General features: G+C 37.4%; 1 protein-coding gene across 4 annotated transcripts in view; it reads right to left on the bottom strand.

Annotated features, from left to right (window-relative positions):
• SMAD5 (SMAD family member 5) overlaps nt 1-21845 on the bottom strand; it is a 108562-nt gene that overhangs the window by 42556 nt on the left and 44161 nt on the right. Inside the window, exon 1 of one of the 4 annotated variants that reach the window (XM_077138523.1) lies at nt 4827-5315. The exons of the other annotated variants lie outside the window; for them this stretch is intronic. The gene's annotated coding sequence lies outside the window, so the exon portion shown is untranslated. Of the gene's footprint in view, nt 1-4826; nt 5316-21845 lie in introns of those variants that run through there. 4 annotated transcript variants of the gene reach the window in all.

The raw sequence follows: 21845 nt of genomic DNA, 5'->3' as shown, positions 1-21845 counted from the left end.
AGAAATACAAGGCATCAAAATTGGAAAGGAAGAAGTAAAACTATCACTGTTTGCAGACGATATGATACTATATGTAGAAAACCCAGAAAAATCCACAACAAAATTACTAGAGCTAATAAATGAGTACAGCAAAGTAGCAGGCTACAAGATCAACATTCAAAAATCTGTAGCTTTTCTATACACTAGTAATGAACAAGCTGAGGTAGAAATCAAGAAACGAATCCCATTTACAATCGCAACTAAAAGAATAAAATACCTAGGAATAAATTTAACCAAAGAGACAAAAAACCTATATAAAGAAAACTACAAAAAACTGTTAAAAGAAATCACAGAAGACCTAAATAGATGGAAGGGCGTACCGTGTTCATGGATTGGAAGACTAAATATAGTTAAGATGTCAATCCTACCTAAATTGATTTACAGATTCAATGCAATACCAATCAAAATCCCAACAACATATTTTTCAGAAATAGAAAAACCAATAAGCAAATTTATCTGGAAGGGCAGGGTACCCCGAATTGCTAAAAACATCTTGAGGAAAAAAAACGAAGCTGGAGGTCTCGCGCTGCCTGACTTTAAGGCATATTATGAAGCCACAGTGGTCAAAACAGCATGGTATTGGCATAAAGATAGATATATCGACCAATGGAATCGAATAGAGTGCTCAGATATAGACCCTCTCATCTATGGACATTTGATCTTTGATAAGGCAGTCAAGCCAACTCACCTGGGACAGAACAGTCTCTTCAATAAATGGTGCCTAGAGAACTGGATATCCATATGCAAAAGAATGAAAGAAGACCCATCTCTCACACCCTATACAAAAGTTAACTCAAAATGGATCAAAGATCTAAACATTAGGTCTAAGACCATAAAACAGTTAGAGGAAAATGTTGGGAGATATCTTATGGATCTTACAACTGGAGGTGGTTTTATGGACCTTAAACCTAAAGCAAGAACACTGAAGAAGGAAATAAATAAATGGGAGCTTCTCAAAATTAAACACTTTTGTGCATCAGAGAACTTCATCAAGAAAGTAGAAAGACAGCCTACACAATGGGAGACAATATTTGGAAATGACATATCAGATAAGGGTCTAGTATCCAGAATTTATAAAGAGATTATTCAACTCAACAACAAAAAGACAGCCAACCCAATTACAAAATGGGAAAAAGACTTAAACAGACACCTACCAGAAGAAGAAATACGGATGGCCAAGAGGCACATGAAGAGATGCTCAATGTCCCTGGCCATTAGAGAAATGCAAATCAAAACCACAATGAGATATCATCTCACACCCACCAGAATGGCCATTATCAACAAAACAGAAAATGACAAGTGCTGGAGAGGATGCGGAGAAAGAGGCACACTTATCCACTGTTGGTGGGAATGTCAAAGGGTGCAACCACTGTGGAAGGCAGTTTGGCGGTTCCTCAAAAAGCTGAATATAGAATTGCCATACGACCCAGCAATACCATTGCTAGGTATCTACTCAAAGGACTTAAGGGCAAAGACACAAACGGACATTTGCACACCAATGTTTATAGCAGCGTTATTTACAATTGCAAAGAGATGGAAACAGCCAAAACCTCCATCAACAGAAGAGTGGCTAAACAAACTGTGGTATATACATACGATGGAATATTATGCAGCTTTAAGACAAGATAAACTTGTGAACCATGTAATAACATGGATGGACCTAGAGAATATTATGCTGAGTGAATCCAGCCAAAAACTAAAGGACAAATACTGTATGGTCCCACTGTTGTGAACGGACATTCGAGAATAAACTTGAAATATGTCATTGGTAACAGAGTTCAGCAGGAGTTAGAAACAGGGTAAGACAATGGGTAATTGAAGCTGAAGGGATACAGATTGTGCAACAGGACTAGATACAAAAACTCAAAAATGGACAGCACAATAATACCTAATTGTAAAGTAATCATGTTAAAATACTGAATGAAGCTGCATCTGAGCTATAGGGTTTTTTTTTTGTTTTTGTTTGCTTGTTGGTTTGTTTGTTGTTGTTGTTTTTTACTATTACTACTACTTTTATTTCTTTTCTTTATATTGACATTTTATATCTTTTTCTGTTGTGTTGCTAGTTCCTCTAAACTGATGCAAATGTACTAAGAAACAATGATCATGCATCTATGTGATGATGTTAAGAATTACTGAGTGCATATGTAGAATGGTATGATTTCTAAATGTTGTGTTAATTTCTTTTTTTTCTTTCCGTTAATTAAAAAAAAAAAAAAAAAATATATATGGAATATTATTTCTGATAGAGTAGATAATTCTAACACAAATATTAAAGCTTCCTAGTGTTTATACATGTAATTTCATTGTAGTGGTTATTTCAGCTTAGTTCCACTCCTTTACATGATATTGTAGTTGTTTGGACTTGTTCTGTAATAGTTATTTTCCACTCCTTTAATTACTGCTTTTTATATATGTTACTGGAATATTACTGTCCAATCCTTTACATTATACTACAATTGTTCATACTTTTTATTGTAATGGCTATTTTAGCTTAGTTACTTGTTATTGTAAGAGTAATAGCTCCATCTCCCATTGGTTGAATCCATAAAAACCCTAACCTCTTTAGACTAGGGGAGAGAGAATTGAGATTTTTCTTACTCCTGTCTCCTTTCTTGACAGCCATGAAATAAAGCACTTCATTTCTCTGTAAAGAAAGAATATTGGGGCTGGGAGAAGAAAATATCAGTGAACTCAAGGACAAGACACTCTCAATGAGTCAAGCTGAGAAGCAGAAAGAAAAAAGAATTATTAAAAGTGAAAATGCACTGAAACATCTCTGGGACACCATCAAGCATACCAATGTATGCATAACACACAAAGAGCAGAAGGAATATTCTAACAAATGACAGAGAAATTCTCAAACTTAGCAAAAGACCATACATATCAAAAAAGCTTAAAGAACACTAAAAAAGGATAAATATGAAGAAAAATACACCCATCATATACTGATTACACCATCAAATGAATTCAAAGGAGAAGAACAGTTCTGAAAGCTGCAAAAGATAAGTAACATCTTATGCAAACGGGAGTCACAATTAGATTGAGTGCAGATTTCTCATTAGACACCATGGAGGCAAGAAGTCAGTGGGCTGAAATTAAAGTATGGAAGGAAAACAACTGCCAGTCAAGAATTTTATATCCAGAGAGACTCTCTTATAAAAATGAAGGAGGGATTAAGACATTCTCAGATAAACAAAAATTGAGGGACATCATCACCAGTAGACCTGCCCTACAAGCAATGCTAAAGGTTGTTCTTCAGACTGAAACAAAGGGACACTAGACAATGGTTCAAAGCAGCATAAGGAAATAAAAAATCTGAGGTAACGGTAACCACTTGGGTAATTACAAATGTTAGTATTACTGTATTGTTTGGTATATAACTTCACGCTGTACTTTCTGCAGGTCCTCAAATACAAATGCATAAAAAGTAATGATAAATCTATGGTTTTGGACTTACAATGCATAAAAATAGAAGTCATAGCAAGTACAAAAAAATGGGGGGTGTATAAGGAGTTATAGAAAAAATGTTATAGGAAAAATATATGTGCATGCTATGGAAGTTAAGTTGATATTAAACCAAATATAATTGTTATATATTTAGGTGTTAAATTTTAACCCCATGGTAACCACACAAAAACATGAGAAATATATGCAAACAGAAAAGAAAAGGCACTCAACGTGGTACAACATAAAAAAGCAAATAAATATAAAAGTAGGCTTTAGTGGAAATGAGGGGACAAAAAAAGGTATGATCTACAAAGGATAAACAGCAGAGTGGCAGAAAAAAGTTCTGTATTGTCAGTAGTGACTTTAAATATAAATGGATTAAACTTTCCAGTCAAAAGACTAAGATTAGAAGAATGGATAACAAAGCATAACCAAACCATATGGTGTCTGCAAGAAACTCACCTTAAAGGCAAAGATACAAATAAGTTTAGTGTGAAAGGATAGGAAAAAAAAATACAGGTTTCAGGTTTTACTACTAGCTGCTCCAAGACACTGGAGACTAAAAGAAATATCAGTATAATGATTCAGTAATCATACACATCTGTTAAACCCTACCTTCTCTGTGTAACTCCACATTCTTCTTTGATCTTTCTCCAAATCTTTAGGGGTATTTGAGCTATGCCCATTCTAACTTCATGATGGAAAGGGCTGTCAATAATATGGGACAGAGTGATGGAACTAGTTCATGTTCTGGAGAGGCTGACCTCTCTGCATGTCAGGATTTATCTGGCCTAGGAACCTATCATGGAGGCTGTAGGTTTCTGGAAAGTAATCTTAGTGTAGGGAACTGTTGTAGAATCTCATAAAAAGTCCTAGGTGTTCTTTAGGGTTGGCAGGAATGGTTCTGGTTAGAGGTTGGCAAACCATGAGAGGTAGCAATGTCTAGCTGAAGCCTGCATAAGAGTAGCCCCTCAAACTCTCAGCCACTGATACCATCTTTGTTACACTTCTTTTCCCCCTTTTGGTCAGGAAGGTAATGTCAACCCCCACATTGCCAGGGAGACTTTTTCCCCTGGATGTCATGTCCCATGTAGGGGGGAAGGCTATGATTTCACTTACAGAGTTGGGCTGAGAGAGAAAGAGGCCACTTTTCAGCAACAAAATAGGTCTTCTGAAGTAACTCATAGGCATTCTTACAGGTAGCTAAGCTTCACAAAAGCAAGCCTCAAGATCAAGGGCTTGGCCTTTTGACTTGGGAGTCCCTAACGTTAACAACATACTCTTAAATAGCCATGTGATAGTTAGATTCAGTTGTCAATTTGGCCAGGTGAGCATACCTAATCTTGCTGCTGCGGACATAAGCCAATGGTATGTGAATCTCATCTGTTGCTAATTACATCTGCAGTCAGCTAGGAGGCGTGTCTGCTGCAATGAGTGACGTTTGACTTAATTGGCTGGTGCTTAAATGAGAGAGCGCAATGTTGCACAGCCTAGCAGCTCGGCATTCCTCATCTCAGCACTCGCAGCTCAGCCCAGGTCTTTGGAGATGCAGAAAGAAGTCACCCAGGGGAAAGTTGCTGGATCCCAGGGGCCTGGAGAGAAGACCAGCAGAGATCATCCTGTGCCTTCCACGTAAGAAAGAACCTCAGTGGAAAGTTAGCTGCCTTTCCTCTGAAGAACTAAAAAATAAACCCCCTTTTATTAAAAGCCAATCCGTCTCTGGTGTGTTGCATTCCAGCAGCTAGCAAACTAGAACAAGCCAGTAAGTTAAAGAGGAAATTAGAAGCAAAATTAGGAACTATTTTTGAGGTGGATGAAAATGAAAATACAAAATAACACAACTTATGGGATGCAGTGAAGTCAGTGCTAAGAGGGAAATTTATAGCTCTAAATGCTTATATTAAAAAAGCAAAAAAACCCTCAAAATTGGAAGAAATAGAATAAGAAGAGCACATTAAATTAAAGTGAGCAGAAGGAGGGTGGGCCACGGTGGCTCAGCAGGTAAGAGTGCTTGCCTGCCATGCCCGAGGACCCGGATTCGATTCCCGGTGCCTGCCCATGTTAAAAAAAAAAAAAAAAAAGTGAGCAGAAGGAAGGAAATAACAAAAATCAGAGTAGAGACAAATGAAATAGAAAAAAAAAAGAATTAACAAAACCAAATGTTGGTTCTTTGAAAAGATCAATAAAATTGACAAATCAACAAAACTGACAAACCTTTACCTACAATGACAAAGAAAAATGAAGAGAGGGTACAAGTAACTAAAATGAAAAAAGGGGCATTACTACTGATCCCACCAAAATAAAAAGGACTACAATAGGATGTTAAAAACTACTGAATGCCAATAAATTATATAACCCAGATGAAATGAACAAATTCTTGGAAACACACAAACTACCTACACTGACTCAAGAAGAAATAGAAGATCTCAACAAACTATTGCTAGTAAAGAGACTGAATCACTAGTCAAAAATCTCCCAAAAAAGAAAAGCCCAGGACCAGATGGCGTCACAGGGGAATTCTATCAAATAGTATAGAACTACCATATGACCTGGCAATCCCACTATGCTCAGTATACACCCAAAGGAACTAAAAGCAGGAACTCATATATTTGCACACCAATCTTCATAGCGGTGTTACTTCACAAATGTCAAAAGACGGGAGCAACTCAAGTGTCCATCAACCAATGAATGGATAAATAAAATGTGGCATGTACATACAATGGAATAGCATTCAGCCATAAAAAGGAATGATGTCCTGATACATGTGACAACTTGGATTAACCTTGAAGACATCATGTTGAGCAAAATAAGCCAGACACAAAAGGACAAATACTGTATGATCTACTCATTTGAAACAATTAGAAGCAAACTCATAGAGTCAGAATCTAGAATACAGGTTACCAGGGGATGGGTGGGGATAGGAAATGGGAAGTTAAGCCTTCAAATGTACAGCGTTCTTATTTGGAATAATCGAATGCTTTAGTAATGGATGGGGCTGATGGAAGCAAAACATTTTGAACACAATTAACAACACTGAAATATAGTTCTCAATTACTAAAAGGGAAGATGTTAAGACTGTACATATGGTAACAAAATAAAAACAAAAACAAAAACACGTAACTATCCCAGTCCTAAGGGCCAAGACCAGCCATCTAGCTGCCACTGGCCAGGAGCAGGCCCTGCCCCCGTTGTGCACCCTATCTTTGAACCACTGCAGTTCGGAAGGGGCAGGCCTGAAAAATAAGGAACCACAGGAGTGCCACCTGCTGGGATAAACCAGTAAGCACAGGCCAGCTGCTACAGTTGGAGAGGGGAGAGCCTAAGGGGAGGAGGTGCCTTGGAATAGCCACTTCCTAGGGAGAAGGGCTAAGTGCAGGCAGGCTAACAACCTATCTCCCTAGGTTTTTATTATTTTTTTTACCTTAATAATCTTTTTTCTATTTCCCCTTTATTTAAATACATTTTTTCCAAATATTTTTATTAGTATAATTGTTTATTGTTACTTTTGATTTCGTTTTATATATGCTTTATATTTTTATTCTTTATTTTTATTTATTTTATATATTATTTTTTATTATCCTATTTCATAATTTTATTTTTATTTTCTCCTTAAATTTGCTCTCCCTTTCCCAGGCACCAGTGTGAGTTCACTCTCATTATATCTTGGTGTGTCTCCTTCTGACTCTGGAGCCTACTACCATCGAGGTGTTTTGTTGTTGTTCTTGCTATTTCATATTTTTATTATATACTTATTTTATTTTATTATTACCTTTATTTCCTTTTTTCTGGGTGCATGAGTCGGGAGTCAAGTCTGGGTCTCCCACGTGGTGGGCAGCGGTTCTACTACTGAAGTAGCCATGCACCCCAGACCAGCTTCTAACAGACTGTGCTGGTTTGAAAGGATATATGTCCCCTAGAAAAGCCATGTTTTAATCTAAATTCCATTTCATAAAGGCAAAATAATCCCTATTCAGTACTATGTAATTAAATCATCTTCCTGGAGATGTAACCCAATCAAGAGTGGCTGTTAAACTGGATTAGGAGACAAATGTCTTTACCCATTTGGGTGGGTCTTGATTAGTTTCTGAAGTCATATAAAAGAGGAAACATTCTGGGAGAATCGGACCGAGTAGAGAATGCTGCAGCACCACGAAGCAGAGAGTCCAGGAGCCAGTGACCTTTGGAGATGAAGAAGGAAAACGCCTCCTGGGGAGCTTCATGAAACCGAAGTCAGGAGAGAAAGCTGTGTTCGCCATGTGCCCTTCCAGCCAAGAGAGAAACCGTGACTGTGTTCACAATGGGCCGTCACACTTGAGAGAGAGACCCTGAACTTCACTGGCCTTCTTGAACCAAGGTATCTTTCCCTGGATGCCTTTGATTGGACATTTCTGTAGACTTGTTTTAATTGGGACATTTTCTCAGCCTTAGAACTGTAAACTAGCAACTTATTGAGTTCCCCTTTTTAAAGTCATTCTGTTTCTGGTATATTGCATTCTGGCAGCTAGCAAACTAGAACACAGACCCTCAAGTTGAACTGTATTCCTCCATGAGTTCAAGACCTTGGTTTGGTGGGGAATAACTGGCCAACCAAGTACAAAACGAAACCTTCAATGCAAAACCAAGTAAACACAAAACTTTAGACAAGTGAAGGAAACCAATCTGCAAAATATTAAGATAATCAAATGCCCCAAACACAACAGAAAATCACAAAGCATGTGAAAATATAAGCAGAAATAGCCCAGCCAATCAAATAAAAATTCCAGGGTGCGCACAAAACATGGAACAATTATTCAGATATGTATAAAGAAATAAAGGATACTAGGAAGTTACTAGAAGAGCACAAAGAAGAATTCAAAAGATTTACTAGAAAAATGTTAGATCTCACAGAAATGAAAGATACAGTAAATCGAATTAGAAATATACTAACATGAAACCAGATTCAAATAAGCAGGAGGAAGACTAAGTGAGCTAAAAGACAGAACAATTGAACCAGAGTACACAAAAGAACAAATGGCAAGAAAGATGGAAAAAACGCAACCGAATCTTAGGGGAAGGATACACAAGAGACACACAAATATAAGAATCATTGGTATTCCAAAAGAAGAGATGAATAAAGGGCTGGGAAAGTTAGCTGAAGATACAATCAGTGAAAGCTTACCAACCCTTACAAAAGACATAAACACACAAATCAAAAGGCTCAACTCCAAACAGAGTAAATCCAAATAGGCCTACTCCAAGACACATACTAATCAAACTGTCAAATGTTGAAGAGAAGCAGAAAGTCCTGAAAGCAGAATGAGAAAAGCAACCTACTATAAGGGAAAACACATAAGACTGCCTTTGGACTACTCAAAAGGCACCACGAAAGCAAGAAGGCAGAGGTAGGATAAATTTAAGGTCCTAAACCAGAAAGGCTTTCAGCCAAGAATTCTTTATTCAGCCAAGCTATCCTTCAAAATTGAGAGAAAGATTAAAATTTTCAAAGACAAACAAAGACTGAGAGAACTACTCAGCAAGAGACCTGACCTACAAGAAATACCAAAGGGAGTCCTATCAGCAAAAAAAAGACAGGAAAGGGAAGTCTGGAGAAGAGCACAGGAATTGAAGTATACGAGTAACAATAATTTAAAGGACATAGAGAGAGAGAAGGAAAAGAATATACAGAACTGACAAATAAAAACTAAAGGATAAGATGGTAGAATCAAGATCTGCTTTCACAGTAATTACTTTGAACATTAATGGACTAAACTCACCAAGTAAAAGATACAGACTAGCAGAATGGATTAAAAAACAAAATCTACCTATACGGTATTTACAAGTGACCCATCTTATACTCAATGACACAATTAGACTTGAAAGTGAAAGGATGGAAAAAGATCTTCTATGCAACTTGTAACCCAAAAAAATGCTGGTTTGAAAGGATGTATGTCCCCTAGAAAAGCCATGTTTTAATCTAAATCCCATATCACAAAGGCAAAATAATCCCTATTCAATACTGTATGTTTAAAACTGTAATCAGATCATCTCCCTGATGATGTGATTTCATCAAGAGTGGTTGTTAAACTGGATTAGGTGACGACATGTCTCCACCCATTTGGGTGGTCTTGATACGTTTCTAAGTCCTATAAAAGAGGAAACATTCTGGAGAATGAGAGATTCAGAAACAGCAGAGCAAAATCACATAGCCATGAGAAGCAGAGTCCACCAGTCAACAATCTTTGGAGATGAAGAAGAACAAGCCTTCCGGGGAGCTTCATGAAACAGGAAGCTAGCAGATGACACCGTGTTCGCCATGTGCCTTTCCAGATGAGAGAGGAACCCTGACTGTGTTCACCATGTGCCCTTGAAAGAGAAACCCTGAACTTCACTGGCCTTCTTGAACCAAGGTATCTTTCCCTGGATACCTCTGATTGGACATTTCCATAGACTTGCTTTGATTGGGACATTATCTCGGCCTTACAACTATAAACTAGCAACTTATTGAATTCCCTATGAAAGGCCAGAAGCAATCAATCAGGCCCAAGCAGGGAAAGTCCCCACAACACTGGGGCAGAATGTCCCCAAGAGCTAAACAATAACCAATGTTAGGGAACCGAGAGAATGGGATGTGTTTTGGCAACAGCTAACGGCATTTTTCTGCTTCTATGATTACGCTTGCTTGCTAGCAACGGCAAAACCACAGCATCATTTTAGACTTTATAAGCACATCTTGAAAAGTTCTAGGGGCTGCTCTCTGAATCTTCCTTCTTGGAAGTTTCTGAGGCAGTTGCCAGCCGGCTAATAAAGACTCCAAATTGACTTGCAGTTTTGAATTATGTGGTCTCTCTTTCAGTGTGCCCCACAACATTCCCCTTTTTAAAAGCCATTTCATTTCTGGTATATTGCATTCTGGCAGCTAGCAAACTAGAACAAGTAGCTATACTAATATCAGATAAAATAGACTTAAAATGTAAAGATGGCATAAAAGACAAAGAAGGACACTACATATTAATAAAAGGGACAAGTCACCAAGAGGAAATAAATCATAAATGTTTATGCTCCCGATCAAGGCGCTCCAAAGTACATGAGACAAACTTTGGCAAAACTGAAGGAAGCTATAGACATTTTAACGGTAAAAGTGGCAGACTTCAATATACCACTCTCCACTATAGCTAGATATTGGAGGATCAACAAGGAAATCCTAAACAATAGGATTAAATTATTATTTAATAATTTAAATGAATTAAACCTAATAGACAAATAGATTATTATACCCCAAAACAACAGGATATACGTTCTTCTCTAGCACATACGGAATGTTCTCCAGGACAGAACATATGCTGGGACACAAATAGAGTCTTTATAAATTTAATAAGATTGAAATTATCCAAAGCACCTTCTCTGACCACAAAGGAATGGGCTGGAAATTAATAATCACCAAATAACTAGAACGTTCACAAATACATGGAGACGAAACAATACCTTCTTAAATAATCAGTGGGTCAAGGAAGAACTTGTTAGAGAAACTGGTAAATATCTGGAGATGAATGAGAATGAGAATACAATATATCAAAACTTATGGGATGAGGCAAAGGCAGGGCTGAAAGAGATATTTATTGTACTAAATGTCTATATTAAAAAAACAAGAATAAGCAAAACTTGAGGATTTAACTGCTCACCTGGAAAATTTAGAGAAAGAACAGCAAACTAACCCCAAAGAAAATAATAGAAGAGAGATAACAAAGATTAAAACAGAAATAAACAAACTGGAGAATGGTAAAACAATAGAAAGAGCCAGCAAAACCAAAAGTCGGTTCTTTGAAAAAAAATCAATAAAATTGATAAATAAATAAAAAGAGAGGACACAAACAAAATCAGAAATGGGGGAGGGTCATTACCACAGATCATGAAAAAATCATAAGAGAATATTATGAACAACTCTATGCCAACAACTAGAATGAACACATTCCTAGAAACATGCAAATTACCTATACTGACTTGAGAAGAAACAGAAGATTCCAACAAACCAATCACAAGTAAAGAGATTCAGTCATCAAAAATCTTCCCACAAAGAAAAACACAGGACCAGATGGCTTCACAGGTGAACATTATCAAACATTCCAAAAAAACTAACACCAATCCTGCTCGAACTCTTCCAAAAAAAAATGTAGAAAAAGGAACACTACTTAACTAATTTAATGAAGCTAACATCATTCTAATACTAAAACCAGACAAAGATGCTACAAGAAAGGAAAACTACAGACCAATCTCCCTAATGAACATAGATGAAAAAATTCTTAACAAAATACTAGCAAACTGAATCCAATACATTAAAGGAATGACCAAGTGGAGTTTATACCACCAACGCAAAGGTGCTTCAACATAAGAAAAATCAATCAACATAATACAGCACATTAACAAATAGAAAGGGAAAAATCACACGATCATATCGACGATGCCAAAAAAAAGCATTTGACAAACTCCAGCATCCTTTCCTGATAAAAACACTTCAAAAGTTAGGAATTGAAGGAAACTTTCCTCAATATTATAAAGGGCATATATGAAAAACCCATACCCAGCATCATACTTAACTGTGAGAGACTGAAAGCATTCCCCCAAGATTGGGAATGTGATAAGGATGCCCATTATCACCATTATTATTCAATATTGTACTAAAATACCTAGCTGAAGTAATTAGACAGGAGAAAGAAAAAAAGGCATCCACGTAGGAAAAGAAGAAGTAAAACCTTCATTATTGTAGGTGACATGATCCTATACTTAGAAAGCCCTGAGAAATCTATGGCAAAGCTACTGAGCTAATAAGAAACAAATTCAGCAAAGTGGTAGGATACAAGATTAATGTACAAAAATCAATAATGTTTCTATAAACTAGCAATGACCTGTCTGAGCAGACAATTAAGGAAAAAATTCCATTCAAAATAGCAACCAAGTTATTTTTCTCTTGAGGGCACTGAAATCATCTAAAATCGAAAGTGGTGATGGACTGTTGACTTTGTACATTTATACATGATGCCCAATGGATGGAGGTGGCTGAAGGATACACTGACCGAGAAGCAGAATGGAGAACGATGGTATATGCACATGATGGAATATTGTGCTGCTACAAAAAGGAATGAAGTTGTGAGACATGCAACATTGTCAATGAACCTGTGGGACATTTTGTGGGTCAAAATAAGCTAGAAATGAAAGCGCAAATATTGTATGGTCTCAGGTAGAAAATACTTATAAGAAAATTGGGACCTAGATCGTAAGCTATTATAGCAGTCATATTTAGTCTGGAGCAGTAACTGTTATTTCTAGGCTTTAAGAGGCTGTGCTATATATGTATAACCTGGTATTTAGAGATAAGAAAGAAGTTGATCGAGTCGGGATTAAGGTAATTCAGAATACAGGAGTAAGGAAGATATCGTCTATATTTTAGAACTTCACCTACTTTATGAGACCAAAGGAAGAAAGGCTTATTTCTGTAGCACAAAATCTAAACTCAACTTATCTGGATAGATCATTTAAACAACCCAAACACAGAGAGCCCAAAATGAGAATGCAGACCTATAATCCTATATAACTTAATGTAATGCATGGATACATTCCAGAGTATATTAAGCAGATAATCAAAAGGTATTGGTAAAGTCCCTTGAGAGATGGAAGAAAAAATAGAGCTAATAAACTTTACCATGAAAGAAACCCCTGCAACTGTGTCAAGCATTAGGGACACCCAAGTCAATAGGCCAAGCCCCTGATCTTGAGGCTTGCTCTTGTGAAGCTTATTTATGTGGTGAAGAAGCTTAGCCTACCTACATGTATGCCTAAGAGTTACTTCCAGATGACCTCCTTTGGTGCTGAAACGTGGCCTCTCTTTCTCTCTAAGCCCAACTCTGTAAGTGAAATCACTACCCTCATCCCTATGTGGGGCATGACATTCAGAGGTGAAAAGTCTCCCTGGTGGAATATGACTTGTAGGGACAAGCCTGGCCCTGGAACCGCGGGATCAACAATGCCGTCTTGACCAAAAGGTGGAAAAGAAGTATAACAAATAAGGAATCAATGGCTGAGAGAGTTCAAATAGAATCGAGAGGCTAATCTGGAGGCTACTCTTACACAAACTTCAGCTAGACATTGCTACCTATCATAGTTTGCCAACCCCCTACCAAAACTATTCCTGCCAACTCTAAAGAACATCTAGGGCTTTTTATGAGAGTCTATAAAGGTTCCATGCAGTCAGATTACTTTCCAGAAACTTGCAACTTCCAGATAGATTCCTAGACCAGACAAGTCCCGAAATACAGAGGGGCCAGCCTCTCCAGAAATTAGTTCCATCCCCCATCCCATACTGAAAACCCCTTTCAACATGAAAAAAATTAGAACAGGCATAGCCCAAACAGCCTTAAAGATTGAAAGAAATATCAGAATAGATGGTGGAATTATACAGAGAAGGTAGGGTTTAACAAATGAGTATGACTACTGAATCATTATACTGATATTTCTTCTAGTGTACAGTATCTTAAAGCAGCTAGTAGTAAAAACCTAAAATTGTGGAATTGTAATCCATACCAAACTCTGAAATCTACCCTACAACTAATTGTAGCATAGCAGTGTGCTTTGAAATTTGTTGCTTTTTTGTATATATGCTATTTTTCACAAAAAAAGGAAAAAAAGTCATTTGTGATGACGATATGTTCAGCTATATGATGAAACTGTGAGCCACTGATGGTATACTTTGGATGATTACACGGTATATGAATATATAATATATATCAATAAAACTGCATTAATTTTTTTTTTAAAAGAGTATGTACACTGTTGGTTTACAGTGCAGCATTCTATAGATGTCAATTTGGCTAAGTATGTTAATTGTGTTACTCAATTGCCTGCTTGCTACATGTGATATTGAAATATATGTTAAAATATATATTTTAAACAGCTATCAGAGGAATTAGGTATCTAGGAATAAGCCTAAGCAAGGATGTCAAGGACTTGTACTCAGAAAACTACAAAAAAATTGCTAAAAGAAATTAAAAATGACCTAGATAGATAGAAGGACATTCCATGCTCATGGATAGGCAGGTTGGTTGTTGTTAAGATGTCAATTCTGGAGAGAAAGGGGAAAAATTCAACTTCACCATTTGGAGAATTCCTGATATTCTCACGAACAGTGGAGATAACCAAATCAATAAGCCAAGCCCTCAATCTTGGGGTTTGTTTCTATGAAATGTATCCCAGCAAAGGATAGGCTAAGCCTACTTAAAATTAGACCTAAGAGTCATTCCCAGAGAACCTCTTTTGTTGCTCAGGAGCGACCTTTTCTCTCTCTCTCTCTCTCTCTCTCTCTCTCTCTCTCTCTCTCAGCCAATAAGGCAAGCGAACTCACTGCTCTCCCAATCTCTATGTGGGACATGACTCCCAGGGATGTAAACTTCTCTGACAACCTGGGACAGAAATCCTAGAATGAGGTGGGACTTAGCATCAAGGGACTGAGAAAACCTCAACCAAAAGAGGGAAGAGAGAAATGAGACAAAATAAAGTGTCAGTGGCTGAGAGATTTCAGAGTGGAGAGGTTATCCTGGAGGTTATTCTTACGTATTATTTACATATTCTCTTTTTAGTTTATGATGTATTAGCATGGCTAGAGGAAAGTACCTGAAACTGCAGAGCAATGTTTCAGTACCCATGTTTCTTGAAGGTGATTGTATAATGATATAGCTTTCGCAATGTGATTATGCGATTGTGAAAACCTTGTGTTTGATGTTCCTTTTACCTATGGTATAGACAGATGAGTAGAAAATACGGGTACAAAAATAAACAAATAATGGGGGAACAAAAGTTAAAATAAATTGAGTAGACTGATATACTAGTGGTCAATGAAAGGGAGTGGTAAGGGTATAGCATGTATGAGCTTTTTCTTTCTTTCTTTCTTTCTTTCTTTCTTTCTTTCTTTAGCTGGAGAGATGTAAATGTTCAAAAAATGATCATGATGATGAATAAACATCTATGTGATGATACTGTGAGCCACTGATTGCAACCATGTCAAGAATGTTTGCATGCCAAGAATGTCTGTATGTCTGTTTGTTGCTTATAATAAAAATACCAAAAAAAAAAAAAAAAAAAGACATCAATTCAACCCAACCTGATCTACAGATGCAATGCAATACCAATCAAAATTCCAACAACCTACTTTGAAGACTTGGAAAATCTGTCTATCAAATTTATTTGGAAAGGAAAGAGACCCCAAATAGCTACAGATATTCTAAAAAAAGAAGAGCAAAGTCAGAGGACTATCACTTCCTGACTTTAAATCTTACTATAAAGCCACAGTGGTTAAAACGGCATGGTACTGGCACAAAGGTAGAAGTATCAACCAATGGAACAGAATCAAAAATGCAGAGATACACCACCAAATTTATGGATAAATGATCTTCAATAAGGCCCTGAAATCCACAGAATTGGGACAGAATATTCCTTTCAACAAATGGGCTTGGGAGAACTAGATCTCAATAGTCAAAAGAATGAAAGAGGACCCCCACCTTACATCCTATACAAAAATTAATTCAAAATGGATTAAAGATTCAAATGGAAGAGCCCAGTATCAAAAAACTTCTAGAAAAAAATGCAGGGAAATATCTTCAAGATCTAGTAATAGGAGGTAGCTTCTTAAACTTTACACATAAAGCAAAAGAAAAAATAAACAAATGAGAATTTCTTAAGATCAAGATTCTGTGCCTCAAAGGACTTTGTTAAAAAGGTGAAAAGGCAGACAACTAAATGAGAGAAAATATTTGGAAACCACATATGAGATATCAGCTTAATATCCTGTTGATATAAAGCATACAGTTCAACAACAAAAGAACAAACAACCCAACTATAAAATCTGCAGATGATATGTATAGATACTTTTCTGAAGAACAAATACAGATGGCTAAAAAGCACATGAAGACATGCTCATTTTCACTAGCTATAAGGGAACTGCAAATTAAGAGGACAATGACATATTACCTCACATCTGTAAGAATGGCTACTATGAAACAAACAGACAACTACAAATGTTGTAGAGGACGTGTTGTGGAGAAACAGGAACACTAATTCACTGTTGGTGGGAATGTATAATGGTGCAGCTGTGGAAGACAGTTTGGCGATTCCTCAGAAAACTAAATAATGAGTTGCCCTATGACCTGGCAAGACCAATACTTGGTATATTCCCAGAAGAGCTCAGAGCAGTGACAGGAACAGGTATCTGCACACCAATGTTCACAGTGGCACTATTCACTATACCAAAAGATGGAAACAATCCAAGTGCCCATCAACAGACAAGTGGATAAACAAAACATGGTCTATACAACATTCGATGTAATATTTTGTAGCAGTAAAATGAAAATCATTTCCTGAAACATATGACAATGTGGATGAACCTTGAGGACACAACGATGAGTGAAATAAATCATGCATAAAAGGTGAGATACTTCATGATTTTGCTATTATGACTCTGGTAAAGGTAATCTCAGAGATTACACTATAAAATATAGCAGACCTAGACGTACACAAAAGCTAGAGACAGAGGAAAGGCTACCCAAAGAGGATGAATCTAAATGAAAGAACAGACAGAAGTGATGTTAACGAAATTAGAGGGTTTATAAGTAACACTACCATCTTGAGGGTGAATATGATTGAAAGAGGATGTATAGTGCCATGTATCCCATTGATTAAATTTATGACTATAAATAAGTTCTGGCATGAGCTACTTCAATGGTTCAATAGTAGACAAAGAGTCAACAGCAGAGGGATATAAGAGGAAAACTAAAAATGCATGCGATGACCAATAGTTAACAGGAAGACATCAGTACCACAGCACTACCAGGGGTAATTACTGGGTGGGGGGAGAGCACTACAAGTGATAAGGGGTAGTTTTGATTCAGTAGTTAGTGACGCTGTATTTGCCAGTTGTCATATGGACCAACAAAAATTGTCTAAAATTGAGAAAGCTGCTGATTGTACTACCAAATGAAGATATTGTAAGACATAGTTTATTTTGGACATTATCAATGATGCCCAACAGATGGAGGGAGCTGAAGGATACAATGACTGAGAAGCAGAATGGTGAACAGTTATACATTTACATGATGGAATTTGGTGCAGCTACAAAAAGGAGGGATGTTGAGAGCACACAACAAACAGAATAAGCCTTGGGGACGATGTGTTGTGCTAAATAAGCCAGAAACGAAAGAATTAATATTGCACAAGCTTCAATTAGACCATGCTACCTATCATACCCTGCCAAACCCCACCAGGACCATCCCAGCCAATGCTAAAGAACAGTGACGGCAATATATAATATTCTACCAGGGTTCCATGCACTACAGTAACTTTCCAGAAACCTACAACCTCCAGATGGATCTCTGGCCCAGATAAATCCTGAAACCTAGAGGGCCCAGCCTCTCCACAACATCAGATAGTTTCAGCTCCCTACCCGTATTAGTGACAGACCCTTCCAATATAAAAAAGTTAGAATGACCATAGCCCAAACACCCCTAAAGAGAGGGATGGAAAGATCAAAGGTGATGATAGAGTTACACAGTGAAGATAGGATTTAACAAATGAATATGAATGCTGAATCACTATATTGATATCTCTTTTGGTCTCCAGTATCTTAGAGCAACTCGAAGTAAGAACCTAAAATTGAGGAATCGTAACCCATGTCAAACTCCGAAATATGTTCTAAAACTAACTGTGATGCTGTGCTTTGAAATTTATTGCTTTTTTGTATATATGTTATTTTTCACAAAAAAAAAAAGGGAAAAAAGTCGGCTGTGATGATAAAAAAATATTTAAGCCTTCTAGCCGCCTATATTCTGGAGCAGCTAGAAGGAAAAATCTGAAAGGATCATATGGTAGCCCATGACAATCTCTGGGATCTGCTCTGTAACTACTTGTTGAAGACTGCTTTGAAAACTATTGTTTTTTTATTTCTTTGCTTTGCATATATGTTATACTGTATAATAAAAAAGTTCAAAAAATATGCTAAGGTCTCTCACAGAAAATACTTACAAGAAAATGGAAGCCTAGATTGCGGATCCTCATAGGAGTCACATTTGATCTGAAGTTGCAGATGTATTTCTGGATTCTGAGACACTGAGCTATATGTGTATCAAGCTGATATTTCTCTCAAACTCTGAGTAGCTCTGTGACACCTAGGTCCCAGAAATGGAGTGCTGCAGACCTGAAAGTAAGCATAGCTATACAAGACAACAGCTAAAGTAATCGAAAAAGAGATCAGCCCTCACTTAGAGTTGAAAACAAAGCCAATCTTGCTGGGTTTAAGGTAAATTAGAATGCAGAGTAAAAGATGATAGGGTATATACTCTAGACCTTCAGCTACTATATGAGATCAAAGGCAGAGAGGTTTATTATGTCCAGAACTAAATTTTTCTGTACCACATATTCTAAATTAACCTCTCTGGATAGCTCATTTATTCAACCCAAACTCCTGGAGTCCAGAACAGGAATGAGGCCTTCTAACTCTCTAGAGCTTAATAAAATACCAGGATGCATCTCAGACTATGACAGGCTGATAATTAAAAAGTACTGTGGGGCAGGCCATGGTGGCTCAGCAGGCAGAGTTCTCGCCTGCCATGCCAGAGACCCGGGTTCGATTCCTGGTGACTGCCCATGAAAAAAAAAAGTACTGGGAGAGTCCCCTCAGTATCTGAAGGAGAAAAATATATGAGACTATTAAACTCTCTCACCTGGGAAACCCCAGGTACCCTCTCAACCACTGCAGACTCCCAAGAAAATAGGCCAAGCCCTCGATTTTGAGGCTTGCCCTTTTGGAACATTTCTGCAGGGGAGAAGCTAAGACTATCCACAACGCAGCCTAAGAGTTGCATCTAGGAAGCCTCTTTGTTGCTCAGATGGGCATCTCTCTCTAAGCCCAACCCCACAAGGAAAATCACTGCCCTCCCTCTTACATGGTACAAGCCATTCAAGGGTGAAAATCTCCCTGATGTGAGGCATGACTCTCAGGGATGAGTCTGGCCCTAGCACCATGGGATCAACAAAGCCTTCCTGACCAAAAGGGAAAAAAAAGTATAATAAAATAAGGCATCAGTGGCCAACAGAGTTCAAGTAAGTCAAGAGGCTATTCTGGAGACTGCTCTTATGCAAGCTTCTGTTAAGATAGTTCTAACTGCCATGTTTTGCTAAACCCCAATCGATAACACTCCTGTTGACTCTTAAGAACACCTAGGGCTCAAACTGAGTCTCTATAAGGTTTCACGTACTAGGATTGACTTCCTGGAATATATAATTCCCAGAGGGTTCCTAGGTCAGATAAATCCCGAAACTCAGTTGAACAAGGGTGTCCTTTAGTGTGAACACCCCTGTTCAACATGAAAAAGTCAGAACAAGACATTGCCCAAAACTCCCTACAGATTGGGAGAAGGATCAAAGGAGAAGGAGGTATATCAGAGAAAATGGGATTTAACAAATGAGTATGGCTGCTGAATCACTATATGAATATTCCTTCTAGCCTGAAGTGTTTTAGAACAGCTAGAAGGAAAAACCTGAGATGGTAGAATCGTAGCCCATGACAAACTCTGGGATCTATTCTGTAACTACTTGCTGAAATGCTTTGAAAATTATTACTTTTTTCTTTCTTTGCTTTGTATATATGTTATAGAATAAAAAACTGTTTAAAATACACAAAAAATGTGCTATCATAAATTGTAATAAAATTCCACATGAATGCCATTGTGTTGGTAATGGAATGGTGTATAGGAATCCTATATTTGTGCGTGCTTGTTCTATAACCCATAAACCCTAACAGAAAAAAAAAATTTTTTTTTAAGTACAAAGGGAAGCAGCAAATGCTGATGTAGGAACTGCAATAAATTTTCCAGAAGATCTCACTAAGACTATTGATGAAGATGGCTACACTAATCAAGATACTTTCGATGTAAATGAAAATAGCCTTCTTTTGGAAAAAGATGCCATCTAGGACTTTCATAGCAAGAGAGAAATCAATGTCTGGCTTCAAAGCTTCAAAGGAAAGGCTGACTCTCTAGTTAGGGGATAATGCAGCTGGTGACTTTAACTTGAAGCCACTGCTCATTTACCATTCCTGGAAGTCCTAGGGCCCTTAAGAATTATGCTAAATCTACTCTGCCTATGTTCCATAAATGGAACAGCAAAGCCTGGATGACAGAACATCTGTTTATAAGACAGTTTACTGTATACTTTAAGCCCAGTGTTGAGACCTACTACTCAGAAAAAAAAAGATTCCTTTCAAAATATGATGGCTATTTTGTTACCTGACAATGCACCTTGTTACCCAATAGCTCTGAGGGAGATGTACAATGAGATTAAAGTTGCTTTCATTCTTGCTAACACTATTCTGCAGATATGAAACCATTCTGCAGCCCATGGGTTAAGGAGTAATTTCAACTTTCAAGTCTTATTATTTAACTACATTTCATAAGGCTATAGCTGTCTTAAGATATTTGGGCAAGCAATTAGAAACCTTCTGGAAAGGAGTCTCCATTCTAGATGCCATTAAGACTATTCATGGTTCATGGGAGTAAGTCAAAATATCATTATGAACAGGAGTTTGGAAGAAGCTGATTACAATTCTCATGGATGACTTGGAAGGATTCAAGACTTCAGTGGAGAAAATAACTGTAGATGTGTTAGAAGAAGCAAGAGGACTAGAAGTAGAGCCTGAAGATATGATTGGATTGCTGCAATCTCATGATAAAACTTAAACAGATGAGGAGTTGCTTCTTATGGATGGGCAAAGAAAGTGGTCTCTTGAGACAGAAACTACTCCTGGTGAAGATGCTATGAGTGCTGTCTAAATGACAAGGATTTAAAACATTACATAATCTTAATTGACAACACAGTGGTAGAGTTTGAGAGAAAACAGTGGCAGAGTTTGAGAGAACTGACTCCAATTTTGACAGATATTCTACTATGGGTAAAATGCTACCACACAGCAAAGCAGGCTACAGAGAAATCTTTCATGAAAGGAAGAATCAAAATTGAAGCACCAAACTTTACTGTTGTCTTATTTTAAGAAAGCGTGAGTCACCCCACCCTTCAGCAACCACCACCACAAATCAATCAGTAGCCATCGATATGGCTAGACCTTCCACCAGCAAAAAGATTACGCCTTACTGAAGGCCCGGATGATGGTTAGCATTATTTAGTAATAAGGTATTTTTTAATTAAGGTATATCAATTGTTTTTTCACACATAATATTACACACTGTTTAAGTTTGTTAATGCTGCCACAAATGCAATATACCAGAAATGGGCTGGCTTTTATAAAGGGAACTTATTATGTTACAAGTTTACAGTTCTAAGGCCATAAA

This window comes from Tamandua tetradactyla, chromosome 20 (genome assembly GCF_023851605.1).
Source record: "Tamandua tetradactyla isolate mTamTet1 chromosome 20, mTamTet1.pri, whole genome shotgun sequence".
NCBI lineage: Eukaryota > Metazoa > Chordata > Mammalia > Pilosa > Myrmecophagidae > Tamandua > Tamandua tetradactyla.
This window is presented reverse-complemented; position numbering and strand designations above follow the sequence as displayed.